This window comes from Pristiophorus japonicus, chromosome 2 (assembly GCF_044704955.1).
Source record: "Pristiophorus japonicus isolate sPriJap1 chromosome 2, sPriJap1.hap1, whole genome shotgun sequence".
Taxonomy (NCBI): domain Eukaryota; kingdom Metazoa; phylum Chordata; class Chondrichthyes; family Pristiophoridae; genus Pristiophorus; species Pristiophorus japonicus.
Window position 1 is genome coordinate 14,351,895 of NC_091978.1, and position 14,431 is coordinate 14,366,325.

The following is a 14,431-nucleotide window of genomic DNA, read 5'->3' on the forward strand; positions in this document are numbered from 1 at the left end:
TCCTCAGTGTTTACCCAATATCCCCTTCAGTGTTACTCAATATCCTCCTCAGTGTTTACCCAATATTTCCCTCAGTGTTTACCCAATATCCCCCTCAGTGTTTACCCAATATCCCCCTCAGTGTTTATCCAATATCCCCTTCAGTGTTTACCCAATATCTCCCTCAGTGTTTACCCAATATCCTCCTCAGTGTTTACCCAATATCCCCCTCAGTGTTTATCCAATATCTCCCTCAGTGTTACCCAATATCCCTCTCAGTTTTTATCCAATATCCCACTCAGTGTTTACCCAATATCACCCTCAGTGTTTACCCAATATCGCCCTCAGTGTTTACCCAATATCCCACTCAGTGTTTACCCAATATCCTCCTCAGTTTTTCCCCAATATCCCCCTCAGTGTTTACCCAATATCCCCCTCAGTGTTTACCCAATATCTCCCTTAGTGTTTACTCAATATTCTCCTGAGTGTTTACCGAATAATTCCCTCAGTGTTTACCCAATATCTCCCTCAGTCTTTACCCAATATCTCCCTCAGTGTTTACCCAATATCCCCCTCAGTATTTACCCAATATCTCCCTTAGTGTTTACTCAATATCCTCCTCAGTGTTTACCGAATAATTCCCTCAGTGTTTACCCAATATCCCCCTCAGTGTTTACCCAATATCTCCCTCAGTGTTTACCCAATATCTCCCTCAGTGTTTGCCCAATATCCTCCTCAGCGTTTACCCAATATCTCCCTCAGTGTTTACCCAATATCGCCCTCAGTGTTTACCTAATATCCGCCTCAGTATTTACCCAATATCTCCCTCAGTGTTTATTCAAAATCCCCCTCATTGTTACGGAATCTCTCCCTCACTGTTTACCCAATGTCTCCCTCAGTGTTTAGCCAATATCTCCCTCAGTGTTGAAGCAATACCTCCCTCAGTGTTTACCCAATATCCCCCTCAGTGTTACCCAATATGCCCCTCAGTGTTTACCCAATATCTCCCTCAGTGTTTACCCACTATCTCCCTCAGTGTTTACTCAATATCTCCCTCAGTGTTTACCCAATATCCCCCTCAGTGTTTACCCAATATCCACCTCAGTGTTACTCAATATCCTCCTCAGTGTTTACCCAATATCTCCCTCAGTGTTTACCCAATAGCCCCAACAGTGTTTACCCAATATCCCCCTCAGTGTTTACCCAATATCCTCCTCAGTGTTTACCCAATATCCCCTTCAGTGTTACTCAATATCCTCCTCAGTGTTTACCCAATATCGCCCTCAGTGTTTACCCAATATCTCCGTCAGTGTTTACCCAATATCCCCCTCAGTGTTTACCCAATATCCTCCTCAGTGTTTTCCCAATATCCCCCTCAGTTTTTATCCAATATCTCCCTCAGTGTTTACCCAATATCCCTCTCAGTGTTTTCCCAATATCTCCCTAAGTGTTTATCCAATATCCCACTCAGCGTTTACCCAATATCCCACTCAGTGTTTACCCACTATCTCCCTCAGTGTTTACCCAATATCCCCCTCAGTGTTTACCCAATATCCCCCTCAGTGTTTACCCAATATCCCCCTCATTGGTTACCCAATATCCCCCTCAGTGTTTACCCAATATCCACCTCAGTGTTTACCCAATATCCCCCTCAGTGTTTACTCAAAACCCCTCTCATTGTTACGGAATAGCTCCCTCAGTGTTTACCCAAAATCTCCCTCAGTGTTTACCCAATATCTCCCTCAGTGTTGAACCAATACCTCCCTCAGTGTTTACCCAATATCACCCTCAGTGTTACCCAATATCCCACTCAGTGTTTACCCAATATCTCCCTCAGTGTGTACCCAATATCTCCTTCAGTCTTTAGCCAATATCTCCCTCAGTGTTTACCCACTATCTCCCTCAGTATTTACCCAATATCTCCCTCAGTGTTTACCCAATATCTCCCTCAGTGTTTACCCAATATCTCCCTCAGTGTTCACCCACAACCCACCTCAGTGTTTACCCAATATCCGCCTTCGTGTTTTACCCAATAACGCCCTTAGTGTTTACCCACTATCTCCCGCGGTGTATACCCAATATCCCCCTCAGTGTTTTCCCAATATCTCCCCCAGTGTTTACCCAATATCACCCTCAGTGTTTACCCAATATATTCCTCAGTGTTTACACAATATCTCCCTCAGTGTTTACCCAATATCTCCCTCAGTGTTTACCCAATATCTCCCTCAGTTTTTCCCCAATATCCCCCTCAGTGTTTACCCAATATCTCCCTCAGTGTTTTCCCAATATCTCCTCAGTGTTTACCCAATATCTCCCTCTGTGTTGACCCAAAATCCCCCTCAGTGTTACCCAATATCCCCCTCAGTGTTTACCCAATATTCTCCTCAGTGTTTTCCCAATATCTCCCCCAGTGTTTATCCAATATCGCCCTCAGTGTTTACCCAATATCTTCCTCAGTGTTTTCCCAATATCCCCCTCAGTTTTTATCCAATACCTCCCTCAGTGTTTACCCAATATCCCTCTCAGTGTTTTCCCAATATCTCCCTCAGTGTTTATCCAATATCCCACTCAGTGTTTACCCAATATCACACTCAGTGTTTAACCAATATCCCACTGAGTGTTTACACAATATCACACTCAGTGTTTACCCAATATCTCCCTCAGTTTTTACCCAATATCACCCTCAGTGTTTACCCAATATCCCCCTCAGTGTTACCCAATATCGCCCTCAGTGTTTACCCAATATCCCCCTCAGCATTTACCCAATATCTCCCTCAGTGTTTACCCAATTTCCCCCTCAGTGTTTACCCAATATCTCTCTCAGTGTTCACCCAATATCGCCCTCAGTGTTTACCCAATATCTCCGTCAGTGTTTACCCAATATCTCCCTCAGTGTTTACCCAATATCTCCCTCAGTGTTTACCCAATATCCCCCTCAGTGTTTACCCAATATCCTCCTCAGTGTTTTCCCAATATCCCCCTCATTTTTTATCCAATATCTCCCTCAGTGTTTACCCAATATCCCTCTCAGTGTTTTCTCAATATCTCCCTCAGTGTTTATCCAATATCCCACTCAGCGTTTACCCAATATCCCACTCAGTGTTTACCCACTATCTCCCTCAGTGATTACCCAATATCCCCCTCAGTGTTTACACAATATCCCCCTCAGTGTTTACCCAATATCCCCCTCATTGGTTACCCAATATCCCCCTCAGTGTTTACCCAATATCCCCCTCAGTGTTTACCCATTATCCCCCTCAGTGTTTACTCAAAACCCCCCTCATTGTTACGGAATATCTCCCTCAGTGTTTACCCAAAATCTCCCTCAGTGTTTACCCAATATCTCCCTCAGTGTTGAACCAATACCTCCCTCAGTGTTTACCCAATATCACCCTCAGTGTTACCCAATATCCTACTCAGTGTTTACCCAATATCTCCCTCAGTGTGTACCCAATATCTCCTTCAGTCTTTAGCCAATATCTCCCTCAGTGTTTACCCACTATCTCCCTCAGTATTTACCCAATATCTCCCTCAGTGTTTACCCAATATCTCCCTCAGTGTTCACCCACAACCCACCTCAGTGTTTACCCAATGTCCGCCTCAGTGTTTTACCCAATAACGCCCTCAGTGTTTACCCACTATCTCCCTCAGTGTATACCCAATATCCCCCTCAGTGTTTTCCCAATATCTCCCCCAGTGTTTACCCAATATTGCCCACAGTGTTTACCCAATATCTTCCTCAGTGTTTACACAATATCCCCCTCAGTTTTTATCCAATATCTCCCTCAGTGTTTACCCAATATCCCTCTCAGTGTTTTCCCAATATCTCCCTCAGTGTTTATCCAATATCCCACTCAGCGTTTACCCAATATCCCACTCAGTGTTTACCCACTATCTCCCTCAGTGTTTACCCAATATCCCCCTCAGTGTTACCCAATATCGCCCTCAGTCTTTACCCAATATCCCCCTCAGCATTTACCCAATATCTCCCTCAGTGTTTACCCAATATCCCCCTCAATGTTTACCCAATATCTCTCTCAGTGTTCACCCAATATCGCCCTCAGTGTTTACCCAATATCTCTGTCAGTGTTTACCCAATATCCCCCTCAGTGTTTACCCAATATCCTCCTCAGTGTTTTCCCAATATCCCCCTCAGTTTTTATCCAATATCTCCCTCAGTGTTTACCCAATATCTCCCTCAGTGTTTATCCAATATCCCACTCAGCGTTTACCCAATATCCCACTCAGTATTTACCCACTATCTCCCTCAGTGTTTACCCAATATCCCCCTCAGTGTTTACCCAATATCCCCCTCAGTGTTTACACAATATCCCCCTCATTGGTCATCCAATATCACCCTCAGTGTTTACCCAATATCCCCCTCAGTGTTTACCCAATATCCCCCTCAGTGTTTACTCAAAACCCCCCTCATTGTTACGGAATATCTCCCTCAGTGTTTACCCAAAATCTCCCTCAGTATTTACCCAATATCTCCCTCAGTGTTTACCCAATATCTCCCTCAGTGTTTACCCAATATCTCCCTCAGTGTTCACCCACAACCCACCTCAGTGTTTACCCAATATCCGCCTTAGTGTTTTACCCAATAACGCCCTTAGTGTTTACACACTATCTCCCGCAGTGTATACCCAATATCCCCCTCAGTGTTTTCCCAATATCTCCCCCAGTGTTTACCCAATATCGCCCTCAGTGTTTACCCAATATATTCCTCAGTGTTTACCCAATATCTCCCTCTGTGTTGACCCAAAATCCCCCTCAGTGTTTACCCAATATCCTCCTCAGTGTTTTCCCAATATCTCCCCCAGTGTTTACCCAATATCGCCCTCAGTGTTTACCCAATATCTTCCTCAGTGTTTTCCCAATATCCCCCTCATTTTTATCCAATATCTCCCTCAGTGTTTACCCAATATCCCTCTCAGTGTTTTCCCAATATCTCCCTCAGTGTTTATCCAATATCCCACTCAGTGTTTACCCAATATCACACTCAGTGTTTAACCAATATCCCACTCAGTGTTTACACAATATCACACTCAGTGTTTACCCAATATCTCCCTCAGTTTTTACACAATATCACCCTCAGTGTTTACCCAATATCCCCCTCAGTGTTACCCAATATCGCCCTCAGTGTTTACCCAATATCCCCCTCAGCATTTACCCAATATCTCCCTCAGTGTTTACCCAATATCCCCCTCAGTGTTTACCCAATATCTCTCTCAGTGTTCACCCAATATCGCCCTCAGTGTTTACCCAAGATCTCTGTCAGTGTTTACCCAATATCCCCCTCAGTGTTTACCCAATATCCTCCTCAGTGTTTTCCCAATATCCCCCTCAGTTTTTATCCAATATCTCCCTCAGTGTTTACCCAATATCCCCCTCAGTGTTTACCCAATATCCCCCTCAGTGTTTACCCAATATCCCCCTCATTGGTTACCCAATATCCCACTCAGTATTTACCCAATATCTCCCTCAGTGTTTACCCAATATCCCCCTCAGTGTTTACCCAATATCCCCCTCAGTGTTTACCCAATATCCCCCTCATTGGTTACCCAATATCCCCCTCAGTGTTTACCCAATATCCCCCTCAGTGTTTACCCAATATCTCCTTCAGTCTTTAGCCAATATCTCCCTCAGTGTTTACCCACTATCTCCCTCAGTATTTACCCAATATCTCCCTCAGTGTTTACCCAATATCCCCCTCAGTGTTTACCCAATATCCCCCTCAGTGTTTACTCAAAACCCCCCCCCATTGTTACGGAATATCTCCGTCAGTGTTTACCCAAAATCTCCCTCAGTGTTTACCCAATATCTCCCTCAGTGTTGAACCAATACCTCCCTCAGTGTTTACCCAATATCACCCTCAGTGTTACCCAATACCCCACTCAGTGTTTACCCAATATCTCCCTCAGTGTGTACCCAATATCTCCTTCAATCTTTAGCCAATATCTCCCTCAGTGTTTCCCCACTATCTCCCTCAGTATTTACCCAATATCTCCCTCAGTTTTTACCCAATATCTCCCTCAGTGTTTACCCACAACCCACCTCAGTGTTTACCCAATATCCACCTCAGTGTTTTACCCAATGACGCCCTCAGTGTTTACGCATATCCCCGTCAGTGTTTACCCAATATCCCCCTCAGTGTTTACCCAATATCTCCCTCAGTGTTTACCCAATATCTCTCTCAGTGTACACCCAATATCCCCCTCAGTGTTTACCCAATATCTCCCTCAGTGTTGAACCAATACCTCCCTCAGTGTTTACCCAATATCACCCTCAGTGTTACCCAATATCCCACTCAGTGTTTACCCAATATCTCCCTCAGTGTGTACCCAATATCTCCTTCAATCTTTAGCCAATATCTCCATCAGTGTTTCCCCACTATCTCCCTCAGTATTTACCCAATATCTCCCTCAGTTTTTACCCAATATCTCCCTCAGTGTTTACCCACAACCCACCTCAGTGTTTACCCAATATCCACCTCAGTGTTTTACCCAATGACGCCCTCAGTGTTTACGCATATCCCCGTCAGTGTTTACCCAATATCTCCCTCAGTGTTTACCCAATATCTCCCTCAGTGTTTACCCAATATCCCCCTCAGTGTTTACCCAATATCTCCCTCACTGTTTACCCAATATCTCCCTCAGTGTACACCCAATATCGCCCTCAGTGTTTACACAATATCTCCCTCAGTGTTTACCCAATATCGCCCTCAGTGTTTAGCCAATATCTCCCTCAGTGTTTACCCAATATCTCCCTCACTGTTTACCCAATATCTCTCTCAGTGTACACCCAATATCCCCCTCAGTGTTTACCCAATATCTCCCTCACTGTTTACCCAATATCTCCCTCAGTGTACACCCAATATCGCCCTCAGTGTTTACACAATATCTCCCTCAGTGTTTACCCAATATCTCCCTCAGTGTTTACCCAATATCTCCCTCAGTGTTTACCCAATATCACCCTCAGTGTTTACCCAATATCGCCCTCAGTGTTTAGCCAATATCTCCCTCAGTGTTTACCCAATATCTCCCTCACTGTTTACCCAATATCTCTCTCAGTGTACACCCAATATCCCCCTCAGTGTTTACCCAATATCTCCCTCAGTGTTTACACAATATCCCCCTCAGTTTTTACCCAATATCCCCCTCAGTGTTTACCCAATATCCCCCTCAGTGTTTACCCAATATCCCCCTCAATGTTTACCGAATATCCGCCTCAGTGTTTACCCAATATCCCCCTCAGTGTTTACCCAATATCCCCCTCAGTGTTTACCCAATATCTGCCTCAGTGTTTACCCAATATCCACCTCAGTGTTTACCCAATATCTCCCTCAGTGTTTACCCAATACCTCCCTCAGTTTTTCCCCAATATCCCCCTCAGTGTTTACCCAATATCTCCCTCAGTGTTTTCCCAATATCTCCTCAGTATTTACCCAATATATCCCTCTGTGTTGACCCAAAATCCCGCTCAGTGTTACCCAATATCCCCCTCAGTGTTTTACCAATATCCCCCTCAGTGTTTACCCAATATCTGCCTCAGTGTTTACCCAATATCCACCTCAGTGTTTACCCAATATCTCCCTCAGTGTTTACCCAATAGCTCCCTCAGTTTTTCCCCAATATCCCCCTCAGTGTTTACCCAATATCTCCCTCAGTGTTTTCCAATATCTCCTCAATGTTTACCCAATATATCCCTCTGTGTTGACCCAAAATCCCGCTCAGTGTTACCCAATATCCCCCTCAGTGTTTTACCAATATCTCCCTCATTGTTTACCCAATATCTCCCTCAGTGTTTACCCAATATCCTCCTCAGAGTTTTCCCAATATCCCCCTCAGTTTTTATCCAATATCTCCCTCAGTGTTTACCCAATATCCCTCTCAGTGTTTTCCCAATATCTCCCTTAGTGTTTATCCAATATCCCACTCAGTGTTTACCCAATATCCCACTCAGTGTTTACCCACTATCTCCCTCAGTGTTTACCCAATATCCCACTCAGTGTTTTCCCAATATCTCCCTCAGTGTTTATCCAATATCCCACTCAGTGTTTACCCAATATCACACTCAGTGTTTACCCAATATCACACTCAGTGTTTAACCAATATCTATCTCAGTTTTTACCCAATATCGCCCTCAATGTTTACCCAATATCCCCCTCAGTGTTACCCAAAATCGCCCTCAGTGTTTACCCAATATCCCCCTCAGCATTTACCCTATATCTCCCTCAGTGTTTACCCAATATCCCCCTCAGTGTTTACCCAATATCTCCGTCAGTGTTTACCCAATATCTCCCTCAGTGTTTACCCAATTTCCCCCTCAGTGTTTACTCAATATCCTCCTCAGTGTTTACCCAATATCCCCCTCATTGGTTACCCAATATCCCCCTCAGTGCTTACCCAATATCCCCCTCAGCGTTTACCCAATATCCCCCTCAGTGTTTACTCAAAACCCCCCTCATTGTTACGGAATATCTCCGTCAGTGTTTACCCAATATCTCCCTCAGTGTTGAACCAATACCTCCCTCAGTGTTTACCCAATATCACCCTCAGTGTTACCCAATATCCCACTCAGTGTTTAGCCAATATCTCCCTCAATGTGTACCCAATATCTCCTTCAGTCTTTAGCCAATATCTCCCTCAGTGTTTACCCACTATCTCCCTCAGTATTTACCCAATATCTCCCTCAGTGTTTACCCAATATCTCCCTTAGTGTTTACCCACAACCCACCTCAGTGTTTACCCAATATCCGCCTCAGTGTTTTACCCAATAACGTCCTCAGTGTTTACCCACTATCTCCCTCAGTGTATACCCAATATCCCCCTCAGTGTTTACCCAATATCTCCCTCAGTGTTTACCCAATATCCCCCTCAGTGTTTACCCAATATCTCCCTCACTGTTTACCCAATATCTCCCTCAGTGTACACCCAATATCGCCCTCAGTGTTTACACAATATCTCCCTCAGTGTTTACCCAATATCTCCCTCAGTGTTTACCCAATATCACCCTCAGTGTTTACCCAATATCGCCCTCAGTGTTTAGCCAATATCTCCCTCAGTGTTTACCCAATATCTCCCTCACTGTTTACCCAATATCTCTCTCAGTGTACACCCAATATCCCCCTCAGTGTTTACCCAATATCTCCCTCAGTGTTTACGCAATATCCCCCTCAGTTTTTACCCAATATCCCCCTCAGTGTTTACCCAATATACCCCTCAGTGTTTACCCAATAGCCCCCTCAATGTTTACCCAATATCCGCCTCAGTGTTTACCCAATATCCCCCTCAGTGTTTACCCAATTCCCCCTCAGTGTTTACCCAATATCTGCCTCAGTGTTTACCCAATATCCACCTCAGTGTTTACCCAATATCTGCCTCAGTGTTTACCCAATATCTCCCTCAGTGTTTACCCAATATCCCCCTCAGTGTTTACTCAAAACCCCCCTCATTGTTACGGAATATCTCCGTCAGTGTTTACCCAAAATCTCCCTCAGTGTTTACCCAATATCCCCCTCAGTGTTTACCCAATTCCCCCTCAGTGTTTACCCAATATCACCCTCAGTGTTACCCAATATCCCACTCAGTGTTTACCCAATATCTCCCTCAGTGTGTACCCAATATCTCCTTCAATCTTTAGCCAATATCTCCCTCAGTGTTTCCCCACTATCTCCCTCAGTATTTACCCAATATCTCCCTCAGTTTTTACCCAATATCTCCCTCAGAGTTTACCCACAACCCACCTCAGTGTTTACCCAATATCCACCTCAGTGTTTTACCCAATGACGCCCTCAGTGTTTACGCATATCCCCGTCAGTGTTTACCCAATATCCCCCTCAGTGTTTACCCAATATCTCCCTCAGTGTTTACCCAATATCCCCCTCAGTGTTTACCCAATATCTCCCTCACTGTTTACCCAATATCTCCCTCAGTGTACACCCAATATCGCCCTCAGTGTTTACACAATATCTCCCTCAGTGTTTACCCAATATCTCCCTCAGTGTTTACCCAATATCTCCCTCAGTGTTTACCCAATATCACCCTCAGTGTTTACCCAATATCGCCCTCAGTGTTTAGCCAATATCTCCCTCAGTGTTTACCCAATATCTCCCTCACTGTTTACCCAATATCTCTCTCAGTGTACACCCAATATCCCCCTCAGTGTTTACCCAATATCTCCCTCAGTGTTTACCCAATATCCCCCTCAGTTTTTACCCAATATCCCCCTCAGTGTTTACCCAATATCCCCCTCAGTGTTTACCCAATATCCCCCTCAATGTTTACCGAATATCCGCCTCAGTGTTTACCCAATATCCCCCTCAGTGTTTACCCAATATCCCCCTCAGTGTTTACCCAATATCTGCCTCAGTGTTTACCCAATATCCACCTCAGTGTTTACCCAATATCTCCCTCAGTGTTTACCCAATATCTCCCTAAGTTTTTCCCCAATATCCCCCTCAGTGTTTACCCAATATCTCCCTCAGTGTTTTCCCAATATCTCCTCAGTATTTACCCAATATATCCCTCTGTGTTGACCCAAAATCCCCCTCAGTGTTACCCAATATCCCCCTCAGTGTTTTACCAATATCTCCCTCAGTGTTTACCCAATATCTCCCTCAGTGTTTACCCAATATCCTCCTCAGAGTTTTCCCAATATCCCCCTCAGTTTTTATCCAATATCTCCCTCAATATTTACCCAATATCCCTCTCAGTGTTTTCCCAATATCTCCCTTAGTGTTTATCCAATATCCCACTCAGTGTTTACCCAATATCCCACTCAGTGTTTACCCACTATCTCCCTCAGTGTTTACCCAATATCCCACTCAGTGTTTTCCCAATATCTCCCTCAGTGTTTATCCAATATCCCACTCAGTGTTTACCCAATATCACACTCAGTGTTTACCCAATATCACACTCAGTGTTTAACCAATATCTATCTCAGTTTTTACCCAATATCGCCCTCAATGTTTACCCAATATCCCCCTCTGTGTTACCCAATATCGCCCTCAGTGTTTACCCAATATCCCCCTCAGCATTTACCCTATATCTCCCTCAGTGTTTACCCAATATCCCCCTCAGTGTTTACCCAATATCTCCGTCAGTGTTTACCCAATATCTCCCTCAGTGTTTACCCAATATCCCCCTCAGTGTTTACCCAATATCCTCCTCAGTGTTTACCCAATATCCCCCTCATTGGTTACCCAATATCCCCCTCAGTGCTTACCCAATATCCCCCTCAGTGTTTACCCAATATACCCCTCAGTGTTTACTCAAAACCCCCCTCATTGTTACGGAATATCTCCGTCAGTGTTTACCCAAAATCTCCCTCAGTGTTTACCCAATATCTCCCTCAGTGTTGAACCAATACCTCCCTCAGTGTTTACCCAATATCACCCTCAGTGTTACCCAATATCCCACTCAGTGTTTAGCCAATATCTGCCTCAGTGTGTACCCAATATCTCCTTCAGTCTTTAGCCAATATCTCCCTCAGTGTTTACCCACTATCTCCCTCAGTATTTACCCAATATCTCCCTCAGTGTTTACCCAATATCCCCCTCAGTGTTTACCCAATATCTCTGTCAGTGTTTACCCAATATCTCCCTCAGTGTTTACCCAATTTCCCCCTCAGTGTTTACTCAATATCCTCCTCAGTGTTTACCCAATATCCCCCTCATTGGTTACCCAATATCCCCCTCAGTGCTTACCCAATATCCCCCTCAGCGTTTACCCAATATCCCCCTCAGTGTTTACTCAAAACCCCCCTCATTGTTACGGAATATCTCCGTCAGTGTTTACCCAATATCTCCTTCAGTGTTGAACCAATACCTCCCTCAGTGTTTACCCAATATCACCCTCAGTGTTACCCAATATCCCACTCAGTGTTTAGCCAATATCTCCCTCAGTGTGTACCCAATATCTCCTTCAGTCTTTAGCCAATATCTCCCTCAGTGTTTACCCACTATCTCCCTCAGTATTTACCCAATATCTCCCTCAGTGTTTACCCAATATCTCCCTTAGTGTTTACCCACAACCCACCTCAGTGTTTACCCAATATCCGCCTCAGTGTTTTACCCAATAACGTCCTCAGTGTTTACCCACTATCTCCCTCAGTGTATACCCAATATCCCCCTCAGTGTTTACCCAATATCTCCCTCAGTGTTTACCCAATATCCCCCTCAGTGTTTACCCAATATCTCCCTCACTGTTTACCCAATATCTCCCTCAGTGTACACCCAATATCGCCCTCAGTGTTTACACAATATCTCCCTCAGTGTTTACCCAATATCTCCCTCACGGTTTACCCAATATCTCCCTCAGTGTTTACCCAATATCACCCTCAGTGTTTACCCAATATCGCCCTCAGTGTTTAGCCAATATCTCCCTCAGTGTTTACCCAATATCTCCCTCACTGTTTACCCAATATCTCTCTCAGTGTACACCCAATATCCCCCTCAGTGTTTACCCAATATCTCCCTCAGTGTTTACGCAATATCCCCCTCAGTTTTTACCCAATATCCCCCTCAGTGTTTACCCAATATACCCCTCAGTGTTTACCCAATAGCCCCCTCAATGTTTACCCAATATCCGCCTCAGTGTTTACCCAATATCCCCCTCAGTGTTTACCCAATTCCCCCTCAGTGTTTACCCAATATCTGCCTCAGTGTTTACCCAATATCCACCTCAGTGTTTACCCAATATCTGCCTCAGTGTTTACCCAATATCTCCCTCAGTGTTTACCCAATATCCCCCTCAGTGTTTACTCAAAACCCCCCTCATTGTTACGGAATATCTCCGTCAGTGTTTACCCAAAATCTCCCTCAGTGTTTACCCAATATCTCCCTCAGTGTTGAACCAATACCTCCCTCAGTGTTTACCCAATATCACCCTCAGTGTTACCCAATATCCCACTCAGTGTTTACCCAATATCTCCCTCAGTGTGTACCCAATATCTCCTTCAATCTTTAGCCAATATCTCCCTCAGTGTTTCCCCACTATCTCCCTCAGTATTTACCCAATATCTCCCTCAGTTTTTACCCAATATCTCCCTCAGAGTTTACCCACAACCCACCTCAGTGTTTACCCAATATCCACCTCAGTGTTTTACCCAATGACGCCCTCAGTGTTTACGCATATCCCCGTCAGTGTTTACCCAATATCCCCCTCAGTGTTTACCCAATATCTCCCTCAGTGTTTACCCAATATCCCCCTCAGTGTTTACCCAATATCTCCCTCACTGTTTACCCAATATCTCCCTCAGTGTACACCCAATATCGCCCTCAGTGTTTACACAATATCTCCCTCAGTGTTTACCCAATATCTCCCTCAGTGTTTACCCAATATCTCCCTCAGTGTTTACCCAATTTCACCCTCAGTGTTTACCCAATATCGCCCTCAGTGTTTAGCCAATATCTCCCTCAGTGTTTACCCAATATCTCCCTCACTGTTTACCCAATATCTCTCTCAGTGTACACCCAATATCCCCCTCAGTGTTTACCCAATATCTCCCTCAGTGTTTACCCAATATCCCCCTCAGTTTTTACCCAATATCCCCCTCAGTGTTTACCCAATATCCCCCTCAGTGTTTACCCAATATCCCCCTCAATGTTTACCGAATATCCGCCTCAGTGTTTACCCAATATCCCCCTCAGTGTTTACCCAATATCCCCCTCAGTGTTTACCCAATATCTGCCTCAGTGTTTACCCAATATCCACCTCAGTGTTTACCCAATATCTCCCTCAGTGTTTACCCAATATCTCCCTAAGTTTTTCCCCAATATGCCCCTCAGTGTTTACCCAATATCTCCCTCAGTGTTTTCCCAATATCTCCTCAGTATTTACCCAATATATCCCTCTGTGTTGACCCAAAATCCCCCTCAGTGTTACCCAATATCCCCCTCAGTGTTTTACCAATATCTCCCTCAGTGTTTACCCAATATCTCCCTCAGTGTTTACCCAATATCCTCCTCAGAGTTTTCCCAATATCCCCCTCAGTTTTTATCCAATATCTCCCTCAATATTTACCCAATATCCCTCTCAGTGTTTTCCCAATATCTCCCTTAGTGTTTATCCAATATCCCACTCAGTGTTTACCCAATATCCCACTCAGTGTTTACCCACTATCTCCCTCAGTGTTTACCCAATATCCCACTCAGTGTTTTCCCAATATCTCCCTCAGTGTTTATCCAATATCCCACTCAGTGTTTACCCAATATCACACTCAGTGTTTACCCAATATCACACTCAGTGTTTAACCAATATCTATCTCAGTTTTTACCCAATATCGCCCTCAATGTTTACCCAATATCCCCCTATGTGTTACCCAATATCGCCCTCAGTGTTTACCCAATATCCCCCTCAGCATTTACCCTATATCTCCCTCAGTGTTTACCCAATATCCCCCTCAGTGTTTACCCAATATCTCCGTCAGTGTTTACCCAATATCTCCC